The 12,765-nt window shown below is 41.8% G+C and overlaps 1 non-coding gene across 1 annotated transcript; it reads right to left on the bottom strand.

Annotated features, from left to right (window-relative positions):
* Positions 1-490: 490 nt before the first annotated feature.
* On the bottom strand, positions 491-563 carry trnav-uac (transfer RNA valine (anticodon UAC)). The gene has a single exon. It is a non-coding gene; the product is annotated as a tRNA-Val (tRNA).
* Between the last annotated feature and the right edge of the window lie 12,202 nt (positions 564-12,765).

The raw sequence follows: 12,765 nt of genomic DNA, 5'->3' as shown, positions 1-12,765 counted from the left end.
TTATTAGTAGTAGTAGTAGTTCTCCCATTGACCACTTTCTTTCCATAAGCCTTATTCACACAAGCACTTTTTTCCATGCCTAAGCACTCGGCCTTGTCTACTAATCAGAAGGTTGACCCGCAGACAACCTGCTCCACCTCCTCCTGAGCCACAGCCTCGCTGGTTAAGTCATGCAAAATGACATATTCTGATTTCCTGAGAACATAGTTAAGGTTAGAGTTAAGTTTGGGACCATAACTGCTGAAAACCTTGTGTTTTGGGGTGTTTTACTTTAAATGTGAGTGACAGATAATGACCAATCACTGCAGGTTTACTTTTGTAGTTCTGACTGAGATGTCAGATTCAGGGGTGCAACATTATCACATATACTGGTTTAAGCACATTGTCTTAGTAGACTGTGCTGTTTAGCTTTTGTGTTAAATACAGAAAAATGGAGGTAGTAGGTTTCTATTATTCAAACACTTCTCACTATGATTTGATAAGTATTTTCTGGTTCCACTGGGGATCGAACTCAGGACTTTCTGCGTGTAATGCAGACATGCTAACCACTACACTATGGAACCACAATGCAGAGGAAGATGAGCTGACTGACAGCACATGTGTTGGTTAGTTTCATGTTTCCATGTTCTGCCCACTGCACATGTTCAAAGACATGCACTGGTTGGGTTAACTGTCATAGGCGTGAATGGTTGTCTGTCTCAGTGCAGTAACTATCTGATGAACGCCTATAACAGCTGTTCACCCAAACCTATAATCCTCACAGTAGTTGTAAAGACAATTAACTAACCACAGGACTTTTACAAAGTTTTTATTACTTTTTGCTTGTTTAGGTCAATTGATTTTTAAGTGACAGTTCACAACAGCAGTTATCCCAAGGTTCGCTATATTGCAGGGTAAGATTCATGCCATATTAAAGAGTGAACCTCAACAATCTCACTTGGGAGAAAGAACTCCCGTTAAATCCTGCAGTATCAGGATGTCTAAAAGTCAAGGATACGTGACAAAGCACAGACTAACGGCTGGAGAATGCACAAAGTCTATGACATGCAATAGTGGCATGTAAACATGACAGGAGTGCACGGTGTGCCGCTTAAAAGAAAAGCGTCAAAAGAATTCTTTTAAATATCTCCCTCACTGACAGTTGCCAGATGTTAACAAGGACAAAGTCAGCTACAGGTCGTTCCCTGCAGGTACCCAGATGACTCACCTGTTTATCTACAATCAGTTCCTTTTCCATTTGATGCTCAGGTACATTTTCTTTGGCTTCGACCTGCCGAGCATTCACCCGGGGGCCTGGTGAAGCTGGCTGTTTGACTCGCAGCTCATTCCACAGTTGCTGCAGTAAAACTCCTGTCAAAACTTGTCGATCTGATTCTGCAATGCTGCCTGCAGTCCTCTCTCTGAGGAGTTAAAATAGCTCTAAGACGAACAGCTGTAGAGATAGATAGAAGACCTCTGAGGATTGTGAATACATTTGAAAATATTTCTTCCTGCATCCTGAGCTATTTCTTCTAATGATTATACTGAACACTCGATGTAGTATTTGTCTCAGCAAGCTGCTTTTTGTAAGCTCATCCTAATTCAGTTCTTCGCTGCAGGAAAATCAATACTTTTACATATGCGTTGACAGTACTGGTAGATATTAATACGCTGTTTATGTGAGAGGTATTAGATTCGTAAATAAGCTATATAGACGTGTTTGAGCTAACGATACCCGTTATCTCTGTCTGCGGGTTTAGGTTTTGTTGAGCCGGCTAACTCCAAGAAATCCTAGCGAGGTTGAGCTTCCTTCATACCCCTCTGGCCAGCATGCCGATTATTTTTCAGCATTAAGCTGCATCATTAGCTCATTTTGAGATAATGATATTAGCTATATGAGCGATATCATTGGCTCGTTTTGCGCTAATGATATTAGCTATATCAGTGTTTCCCAACCTTTTGGAGCCACAGCACATATTTCACATTAGAAAAATCACACGGCACACCACCAAACAAAAATGTCACAAATAGCAGATTGATCATTTTTCCCTGCACACCAAGTATAGCGGAATTAGCTCGGTTTGTCCCTAGTATACCTTTTTTACTTTTTTTACTACTTTTTCTTTTCAAATATTTATCTATTGTAATGCGCTGCGTTGTCTCACTCACAGCATGCCTATGTAATTTCTTCTTCGTCTTTTTCTGTTTTACTCGCTGTTGGCAACCCATTTAATTAGAGCAAGCAGTTGCACTGCCCTCTAGTGGAAGAGGGTGTAATTGTTCTGCCGTTACTCACGCCAGTCGCTTTGGAGCACCAATCAAGTGAAAACAGATAATCTGGAATACCTGAGCATTTCTCACGACACACCTATGTGCCGCGGCACAGTGGTTCGGAAACACTGAGCTATGATATATGAGCTACATCATTAGCTTATTTTGAAGTTGAAGGCAGTGGCACTTCTCCAAAAAGTTGGGACAACAAAATGCTGGAAATATCCGTAGTACTGAAAAAAAACAGCTGGAGGAACAGTCTGCAACTAATTAGGTTGGCTGGCAACGTGTCAGTAATTTGACTGGGTATAAAAAGAGCATCTTAGAGAGCTAATGAACTAATATTCTCACCAAACAGTAAAATATTTCAGTATCATTTGATGTGTTTCCTGTGTTTTGTTCTGAATAAAATTTGGGTTTACAAGATTTCCAACCTACTGCATTCAGTTTCTGATTGTCTTTTATGCCAGTGGTCAAGTTGGTGGTAGCTCAGCACAGGCCAAAGTGGTGGACCTGTTTGAATATTTGCAGTCCAATTTATTCTTGTCAGTCTACTTTTTGTTCTTTACTATTTTAGTTGATGCCTCAAACTACTTGCAACACAGTGCTGTATGTTGCACATCTGCCTGTGCCGCTGTACTTGCTCGTGTATGATAAACATCTTTCCCACTGTGTAACGCAGACGTTGCACCTGTTCAAGAACTTCCCTTGTCTTCATTAATGCAGTGAGAGAGGTGACCTTAAGTAACTTAGCAGATTTTAATCACCATTAACTGAAAGCTTCTGTGTGGGTGTGCACATTTTTTGACTTGTGAATCAAGCAGCTGGATGAGTAACCTCTGGTGATAGATAAGGACAGGCTGGCTAGACAGAGATAACTTCCCGCCTCGCGTGTTTCACCAAAACGTGCCCAGGTCAACCCTCTGTGGGGAAGCTTCCTTGCCATCCAGACCCTGAGCCTGAGCCGGCTGGTCTGACTGGAGCATTATATATGGTCTTGTCTTGGTCAGTCATCTCCTTTTGCCTTTTATTTTATTGTGTTTGTTCATGTTTTAACATGTGGGAATATTTTCAGCTCTGTTAAAGTGTTCTTCCAAGAAAAGATATTGTCTAACCAGGAAGATAGTCTGGATGCCATCAGCCTCCAGCACCACTGTGAGGAATCTCGAAGTCATTTTTGACCACGATATGTCCTTCAGCGCACACATTAAACAGTTATCTAAGACTGCCTCTTAGGAAGATCGCTGTCCCTGGTCCACTCCTTTGCTGCGTCTTTCTATACAAATCAATAAAATAACTCTTATTTAAATATTGGTTCCTCTCAATTAATTCATATTGTTTCATCAGTAACTAATTTTGTAGGGATGCTTGTAGTGGATTTACTGTATGAAAATTACATAATCATAAACCTCTAAAAAAAACTTTGTTGTGAAGCTGAAGTTCTGAGATTTCTCCAGCTGTGTGTTTTGTGAAAAATATATTTGTGGTCTGGAATGTTTTGGTTGTGGTTGCAAAAACAGCATAACTTCATGTCCGATCTTAAAACAAACAAGATGTATCTTTAAGTGATAAGTCGTCTGGTATCTTTTCATCAGCAGTCATTAAAGATCTCTGCGCTGCAAAATGTGCACCTCTTGGAACTATTAAAGTAAGGTGAGGCTGTTGTACGGCAATGACTGACTTGTTTCAACAAAAGCCAGGAAAAAAGTCACTTGACATTTCTTGGAACGTCAGCCATATGCAAGGCCGTCTTTACTTGGAACATGCACAGAATCCTCTTCATAATCTTTTGAAGAGCCTTTTGAAAGGCCACGTGACCCGCTTCAGCATCATCTGTCAGGCAGCTGTCGCGTATAGGCGTTACTATAACTGCATGCATTTATGGCAGTGCTGCAGACAAAAGCAGCACACTGTGCCATGCCCAGATAACATGTGAGAGGATGGAAAAGGAAAACGAGCCAGCGGATCTGTCAAAACAACCCACAATGCCCGCAGACTGTGAGTTGTCACTTAGATATGCAGGGATCAGCTGTATTGTTCACCTGGCTTCCATGGTTTGGTGAGGACCTGCTTTGACAAGCTCTCTCATACCCACAAGTATATTTTGGATTATGGTGTAAAAACAACTTGTCCCTGTGGCCGCACAGTGAGATATTTATGGCAGTCCTTACCGACCCTGGCTGCAGTTTAACTGCACAGTCACGACGGGTGAGTCAGACAAAGGCTCACGTGATTACTTGTTGCACTAGTTGTTATTTTGAGTTTTACCTTTAGACAAAATAACCCTTTTCTGGTCACTCTCCTTTATTTTTTCTTATGCACCCATGACTGAGATGTAGGAAAGCACAATACAAAATTTGGAAACATGTGATCACAGAGGTGTACTTATCAGATTGTATGAAAACGATAATCACAGCAACAAAACAACATGAGCGATCTACAGTAAGCTGAGCTGAATCGGGAAATTGTGCCGTCTATCAAATATGTGTTTCGGCCCGAGCTTACATTAACAGGCCAGTGAGTGGAAACCTAAATCATAAATGCAACTTTAAAGACGTCATTCACTTTGAAATTTCTCACTACCAAACATGGCTGGTGTTGTGCTATGAATCTGATTTGTCCTGTAATGAATTTCTTCTAAATTACTTTATATTTATAGGGATGTAGCACATTAACTTTGTGCTCACTCTTCATTTTGCACACATGTGTGTTACGATCCAATGTTGTCAGTGTTTTGTGTTAGGCGTGACTGTTATGTGTTTCCTGTTTTACTTTGAAGGTCTGTCTTATCTCAGTGTGTTCAGGTTACGCTTCCTTGTCTCGTCAGTTCTGATTTGCCCCAGCTGTGTTTCCCTCCTGTTGTCCATTCCCTGATTGCTCCCTCTATGTATTTAAGCCCTGTGTTTCGGTTTGTCATGGGTTGTGATCACTGTGGTGTTGGTATCTTAGTTTTGTAAATAGCTGTAAATAGATTTGTAAAGTAGCAATTGAGTATTTTTTCAACCTTGTATATATTGTTCACTGCAGCAGCCAGTGTGGTGGGCCAATGTTTTTGTTGCGTTCAGGACACGCCTAGACCTAGAACGTAACATGTGCATCATATTTCATTTTATTTTATTAAAATTGTCCCAGATAATGAGAAACATCCGTGCCCTCACTTGTGTCCAAGCTTTTGGCTTTCTCAGCTATTCTGCTGTAGATTTGCTGCTGTGACCCAATTTGGGCCATTTGACATCTGACTCTGTATATGGTATATCGTATGTATACAGAGAAACACGTGGTTGGCTTAATGACTTCAAGGTGTCCGGTTTCTGTTGCTCCAAACAACCCGAATCATCACCCCTCCACCGCTGTGGAGGTTTTCACCAAATGTGTTGCTGTGTTTTATGGCCAAACATCTCCACTTTAGTCTCACATATCCCAAGGACATTGTTCCAGAAGTGGTTTGTTAAGATGTAGCTTTGCAAACCTAAGCCATGCTGAGCCAGGAAGAGGCTTTCTCCCAGAAACCCTTCCAAACAACAACATGAAATTTTAACAGCTAACATGTTACCTGAGGCTTTTTTTTTTCTTGTCTTTTCTTTTTATAACTTTTTTGACTTTGGGGTTAATTTTCTGGGACAAGACACACCCGAATCCACAATCTGGGACAGTGAAACACAACCTAATTATAATTTAAATGGGTGGTCACCCTGTTAGACTATGTCTGTGTTGCAAGAGCGATTGTGCAGAAACGGTGCAGCAAAACAAATTTGTGACTGAAAAATTACAGGATGTAGTTCCTGTTCTTCGGGTAGAACTGTGAACCCTCCTAAGAGGATTCCCCATTAACTGCATCAGCCAGAGGGAAAACTGTTAAGCCAACCTCTGCATCGTGTTGTTCATCTGCAAATGCATTTTTCTTAAGTTTATCTACCTCTGGAAATCTGTCTGGAGATATACCATATTGTTGCATGGCGTAGCGGCCAGCATACCTGCCTTAAACACAAAGGGTTCTGGGTTCAATCCAAAGTGGAACCACAATAACCTGGACACTGAAGCATTGATAGACAAACTGCTCAAAGTTGTCTGCAGATACAAAAAGGAGCCTGTGTTTCACATATATAATGATTACAGTTTTTCTCGATTGCTAAAACACATTTCTTGAAACTACGCCTCATATCCTCACAACAGTAAACACAAATCCATAACATCTCACTCAATTTCCCAAACATCCTATTTCCAGGTCAAAATGAAGCTCTACACCCAAAACTATTCACTCCTGCTGAAAAACCAAACTTTGCCCACAGACATCAAACACAAGCCCTCAAAAACACACACACTACAACAGAGTTTTGCACACTGGTACAATTAATTCAAAACAATAGTTCCAAAACAAATAGGTTGCTTATGGTTCTCCCCTTCAAAACCCTTGTCACATGATAAACACAAAAGACGCAACCAATGTATGTACAGTGGCACATTGTCATTCATGTACTATACAGTACAACACACACCAGAAACATTATCCCACCTCAGCATCTTGTCTTTGGTCTGGGTCAGGCCAGAGAATCTCATCCACATCACAGGCTATATTGGCCCCAGCCAGGCAGCGGGGGTAAAATCCTCTTGCATGCCTGATCCACCCCTGGCATGCATCTACTGATATGTCTAGGCAGGCCTCTTCCATGGCCTGAAGGAGGTGAACACGGACATAAGGTTCTCGGTCATACACTTTCCACCGCCATGCCGAAAATAACTCCTCTATCGGGTTTAGAAAGGGAGAGTATGCAGGCAGAAAGATATTAGAAAACCTTGGGTTATTGGTAAACCAGTCACGAACCAGAGCAGCGCGATGGAAGCTGACGTTATCCCACACAACAACGTAGTGAGGCTGTTCTGGCTGTGCTGGTTCCCTGTAGTCCAGCTGGAACATATGTTGTCTTAAACCATCAAGAAAAGCAAGGAGAAGCATAGTGTTATAGGGTCCTAGTACGGCATGGCGGTGGAGTACCCCTCGTTGGCTGATGGCTGCGCACATAGTGACATTCCCCCCACGCTGACCAGGGACATTTACAATAGCCCGATGGCCAATTATGTTCCTCCCCCTTTTCCTTCTTTTGGTCAGGTTAAAACCTGCCTCATCCACAAAGATTATTTCATGGGGAAGAGGCCGTCCTTCAATCTCAAAGATTCTCTGCAAAACACATAACACAGTAGAGTCAATCGGTACCCTGAACCACAGTTCAAGAGTGCTGAAATGGCAGCATAAACTGCCATGCTGTGATGGTACACAATACTTTATACAGTATCAAAACTCATACCTGAACATATTCCACACGTTGGTTTTTCACTCTGTCAGAGTTTCGTTCGAAAGGGACTCGGTATGCCTGTTTCATCCGGAATTGATTCTTTCAGAGGATGCGGTCAATTGTGGAGAGGCTGATGGCATTTATGCCTCGAAAAAGATGATCATCCTCAATCACTCTCCTTTGAATCTCTTGCAGGCGGATTACATTATTTGCAATTACCATGTTTACAAGTTCCCTCTCTTGCTCCTCCGACAAAAGCCTTAACCTGCCTCCACCAGGTGGTCGTCTCTGTGTCCTACAAAAATAGAAGCAGTCATTACTGTAACTGTCACACATTCATTTTACAGGCAAATAATGGAAACATACTGAAACTCAAGACACATAAGTTCAGTAACTTAAACATTACTGTACAAAGCAGTCTTACTGCAAGTACACCTACCTGTTTTCCTCCCTGAAGGTTCTGATGATGGAGGCAACAGTGAAGCGACTCAAATTTGGTTGTACTCGTTGCCCAGCCTCCCTCATAGTCATCCCATGGACAAGGACATGGTCAACTAAAGTGGCTCGAATTTCACCCGAGACTGACTGTCTTCTTGCCCTTGCTCTTCCCCTTCCTTGTCGCCGTCGTTGTCCACCTCCACCTCCTTCACCACGTCCTCCTCCTCCTCCACCTCTCCCTCCTCCTCCACCACCTTCCTGTTGTCCTAGACCACCTCCTCCTCTTCCTCCACCACGTCCTCCTCCTTCACCACGTCCTCTTTCTCCACCACGTCCTCTTCCTTTGCATCTCTTTGGATCCATTGTTTCAAACCTGAATGAGCTGACTTTGGCCCTTTTATCTATCCATCGCAGGTTCTGATTGGTGTGTGCTAAATTTTGACTCCTAGTGTTTCCACCTGGTTAATTGTGTGCTAATTGAGCTCAAGCTATGCTGACTTAAGTTAACATTATTGCATGCTAGTACTTTCTAAATGACTACATGGTGTAAGCACTGTAAAATGTAGGGATTTGTGTGTAGAGTTTTGCAGTAACAGTTCACCAAATTTGAGTCATGTGTCAAAGCAGGGAATAGTGTTTATAGTTCAGGGAAATGGGTGAGCTTTTTGAACAATAGCGTTACGGTTTTGAAATTTTAGTTTAGAGGCCTGGTTATAGTGTTTAAGCAATCGAGAAAAACTGTAATATAATATTATGACCACAACGAGGCACGACCTCCACTGGTTCATTGGACTGCTTTCGATAGATACTGAATACTGCATGAACACTCTGACCCATTTATCTACCATCATTTTGGCCCAAACTCCCTCAAATCCTTGTGCATGTCCATTTTTCCTGCTGTGCGAGGGAGTCAGGCAAGAGACTTTAGTCTGTGGTGGCCGCTTGGCCCTCAACATTCACACATATTTCTGTTCTGAGAAGTGTAAGGAAAACATGTCACCTGAAAACAGATCTCCGACAGGGCAGATGCATATCACTTCAGACTGTTGAAATGTTCGTTTCTACAAAAACACAACAACCTTTCATCAAACATTTTTTTGCTGCTCCTGGTCTGTAGTTATCTGCCTTGCAGGAAAATAAAAACAAGGTAGAGGAAGGTGGCACCTGTGTGGCTTCATTATGTAGGGTTTACTGCATTTATTTTGCATACAGAAGGTCTTGGGTTCAGTCCCCAAAACTAGACCTTTATAGTTCATACAAAGAAACCATAAACCTTTAACTTAACAAGCTCACCAGGCACAACAGCCTGCAGCTGAGGACGCTACTGTCCACGTGGTATGTCAGAGTGTCTTTGGACAAGATTCAGGACCTGGGGAAGAGTGTTAACAGTGCTGTCAGTGGTCAGTAAGACCAGAAGAGCATAGTAACAAAGTACCTTTAAACCGAGTATTTATTTAGTATAAGTAAGAGTTTTAATACAGTAACAACAGAAACTGAACAAACAATATAACACCTCACTGCCACACCTGAGTTATAAACTCCACTCAGCCGCAGACCGGTGCTGATTTACTTACGTTTGAACACAGCGCTAAACACTGAGCTTCCAAGAGGGTTAGTAACTTTGCATGTAACTTTGTGCCTGTTTTAATACTGTAACTATTAAAAGTAACACTAAGCCAGCAATACACTGAAAAAAAGATATGTAGCAAAACTGGACAGTTCTCTTAAGCTCAATTAAACAAACACACAGTGTCCCAGGGCATGCTGGGAGATGCCATTTAGCCAACCCAAACATGTGACAATATTTTACTCGTTTTAAACCCTGAAAAACAACACATCATTTGCGTCTGCATTTCAGCCACACCGTTACTGCTTATGTGCAGATTTGTACCTAAAGCAGTGTGTGCATAACACTAATGCTGGATCCATCGCACTACTGGTGATATTTTGTGCATGGTTGTTCAACAACCCTATCAGAAATAAGAAAATGTCTAATAGGTTTTATATGCATTTTTTAGGTATAGCTTATACACTATACCTAAAAGTATTCGCTCGTTTACCTTCACACACATGTGAACTTGAGTGGCATCCCACTCTTCCATCCCAGATATCCCATTCAAGTTCTTCCACACCAATCTCGCTCATCTCAGTCATGTTGGAACAGGAAGGGGCCATCCCCAAACATCTCCACTGCTGTGTAGCCCAGTGGCAGCGTGCTTTACATCACTGCGTCTGATGGAAATATCCTGATCCTTTTGGAAATATAATGTAGCTGACTTGGTAACGATTTTTCATTGGTTAAATATACCAAAAGGTAAATAAATGTGGACTGAATAGCTCAACATCTGACAGCAGGCTTATTTCTCTAAACGTGATCGCTCAGTTTTGGGCGAAACGGTTTCATAACTTAATCCAGAGGTGATTTAAATGTAGTCTGAGGCACTATAGGGCACTAATTTCTGAAAGTAGACTGAGTCACATACACACATGCAGGGCTTGTGGCTTGTTCTGAGTTGTCGTTCGGGATTGCATAAGTGCAATTATAGCAGAAACAGCAGCGTCTTCTGTTCGGTGACTGTGTACCCACAAGCAATGAACTGGGTCTTGGACTCATGTCAAATGTGCTATTAAACTGTACACAAAGACCAAATTGAAAACCAGTAATCTTCTGTATGGGAGGCGAAAACCTTTCACCTCTAAACTATCCCGACTGGTTTGGTGACCGAAGAGATGCAGGCAGTTATGATGAAAGCGTGGAAGTGGAATGATTCATAATGCGGATCTGACAACGGTATGCATGCGGATAAACCTCTAAGCAGCAAGGTTTTTGTTCTTTTATTGCTCTTATATGGTGTGTGTCAGTCTCACTCTCCACCTGTATGAATCCAACGACTGACATGGTGTGTGTTAATGATTGGCCTGATCATGACTGCATGAGGCCCATAAACCCATTTAGACCATACGGCAAAGACGCAAAAGTTTTATTCACAACGCACACACACAAGGAGGTTTTTATGACTTAGTACATGCACTTCATGCTGGGAAGTTTTTACTTATTAACCTAGTTCTAGCTCAGTGTCGTTCTCTGGTCTGTTATTCCAAGTTGATAACTTGGTTTGAGATGAGGTCGGCTAACATTTACAAGTGCAGATGTAACTGAGACACTAGGTGCGCCTGAGTTTATTCGCTGTTTCACTACGCCCCCTTGTGGTGCACACATCAATTTGCAAGTGTATCAGCTGAGATTAATCTTCCTTCTCAGTGAGTGTATCATGTCTTTGTAAGCGGTAGCATTAACCTCACCGTATTTTCACTGTCACTGTCCAGTTTATGTAAAGCAAAGCATTACCTGTGTTTCTATAATGTAGCCGTTATCACATTTTCTTTACACACAGAATTCCCAGTGGAACCAGTTTTGGAACAACCGTGAGCTCTAGGTCCCACTGGTGCATCCTCACATCTCATGTTTAACTCTCTATTCAAATGCTGGTTGAAATGTCCTTAATTAGTGTGTGAGTGGGTGTGGATCTATGCACTGCATACAAATTAATCAGTTAAAACTGGAAGAAAACGTGCAGGCTGTGGAGACGTGTTCGAGCTGGTGCTCTGTTCCACCTGTCAGGTGGACGTATCGTCATGAGCTGCCAGCATTTAGTGTCGTTATCTAATTTGCATTCAATAAAAAGTTTGCATGCTATTTTTTTCTCTCTCAAACACTCTTAACCACATATCCAGCTGAGGGTGATGATGATTGGTGGTTCTAAATTGGCTCTAGGTGTGATGAGACGGTCAATGATCATCTGTCTTTGTGTGATAGCCTGCAACATCACCGGGGTTCACACTGTTTTCACTCATGGACAGAAAAGATGCTTCATTACCTAAAATGTAATATCTCAAGAGAGACTGACTGTAAAATAAAAATCACAAAATATAATATGGCAGACTTTATATGGGTTTATGAAGAATTCTGTGCCATTGTTATCACTGTTATTAGGAGCACAGCTCGGATGAAGACTGAGAATCAGATCTACATTGCCGATTTGGAATCGTATGCAAGCTTATCATTTCCTTCTATTATGTCTGGCGTGTTTCAGATAGTCACATATTGCAAAACAAAAATCGAGTTACACTTTTGCACATGTAACACCCATGCAAGCTTTTTCTCCCCTCAATCTAAAGACCCCTTGGATAGAGCTCGCTATACGAGATTTGTAGCTGATATGAATCTGCAGATAATGGCTGAGCTTGACTTTGTGACTTGCCTGAAATTGTTCAAAATTTTCATCCCACTAGTGTTAGAGGCTAAAATTCACACAACTTCACCAAAACTGGACAACAGAAAATTGCCTGGTCTGAACATTCTGGATTTCTCCTTAGACTTTTACATGGTGGTTTTATAATTTGGCATAAACATGTAAGTATAGATCCATCCAGCCTTGTACCAATGGTTTGAGCTACAGCTGGTGATGTAAATATGTGGGGGATATATTACTGGCACACTGTAGGCCCTTTAGTACCAATTGAGCATCATTTAATAACCGGAATCTACCTGAGTGTTGTTGCTCACCATGTCCATCCCTTTATGACCAAAGTGTGTTATCCTCTTGGACATAATAAGTTCACTCTACTCAAAGGCCTCCACAGTCTCAAGATCTTAATCAAATAGAGCACATCCATGATGTAGTGGAATGGAAGATTCACATTATGGATGTGCAATATGGACCAAAATCCCAGAGGACAGTTTCCAGGGCATCGTTGAATCTGTGCCACAGAGAACTTCTCGAGG

The sequence above is a fragment of the Rhamphochromis longiceps genome, linkage group LG10 (assembly GCF_057381845.1).
Source record: "Rhamphochromis longiceps isolate RC_006_pf linkage group LG10, R_longiceps_female_GT1.1, whole genome shotgun sequence".
Lineage (NCBI taxonomy): Eukaryota > Metazoa > Chordata > Actinopteri > Cichliformes > Cichlidae > Rhamphochromis > Rhamphochromis longiceps.
The sequence above is the reverse complement of the archived record's forward strand: the minus strand, read 5'-3'. Positions and strand labels throughout refer to the sequence as shown.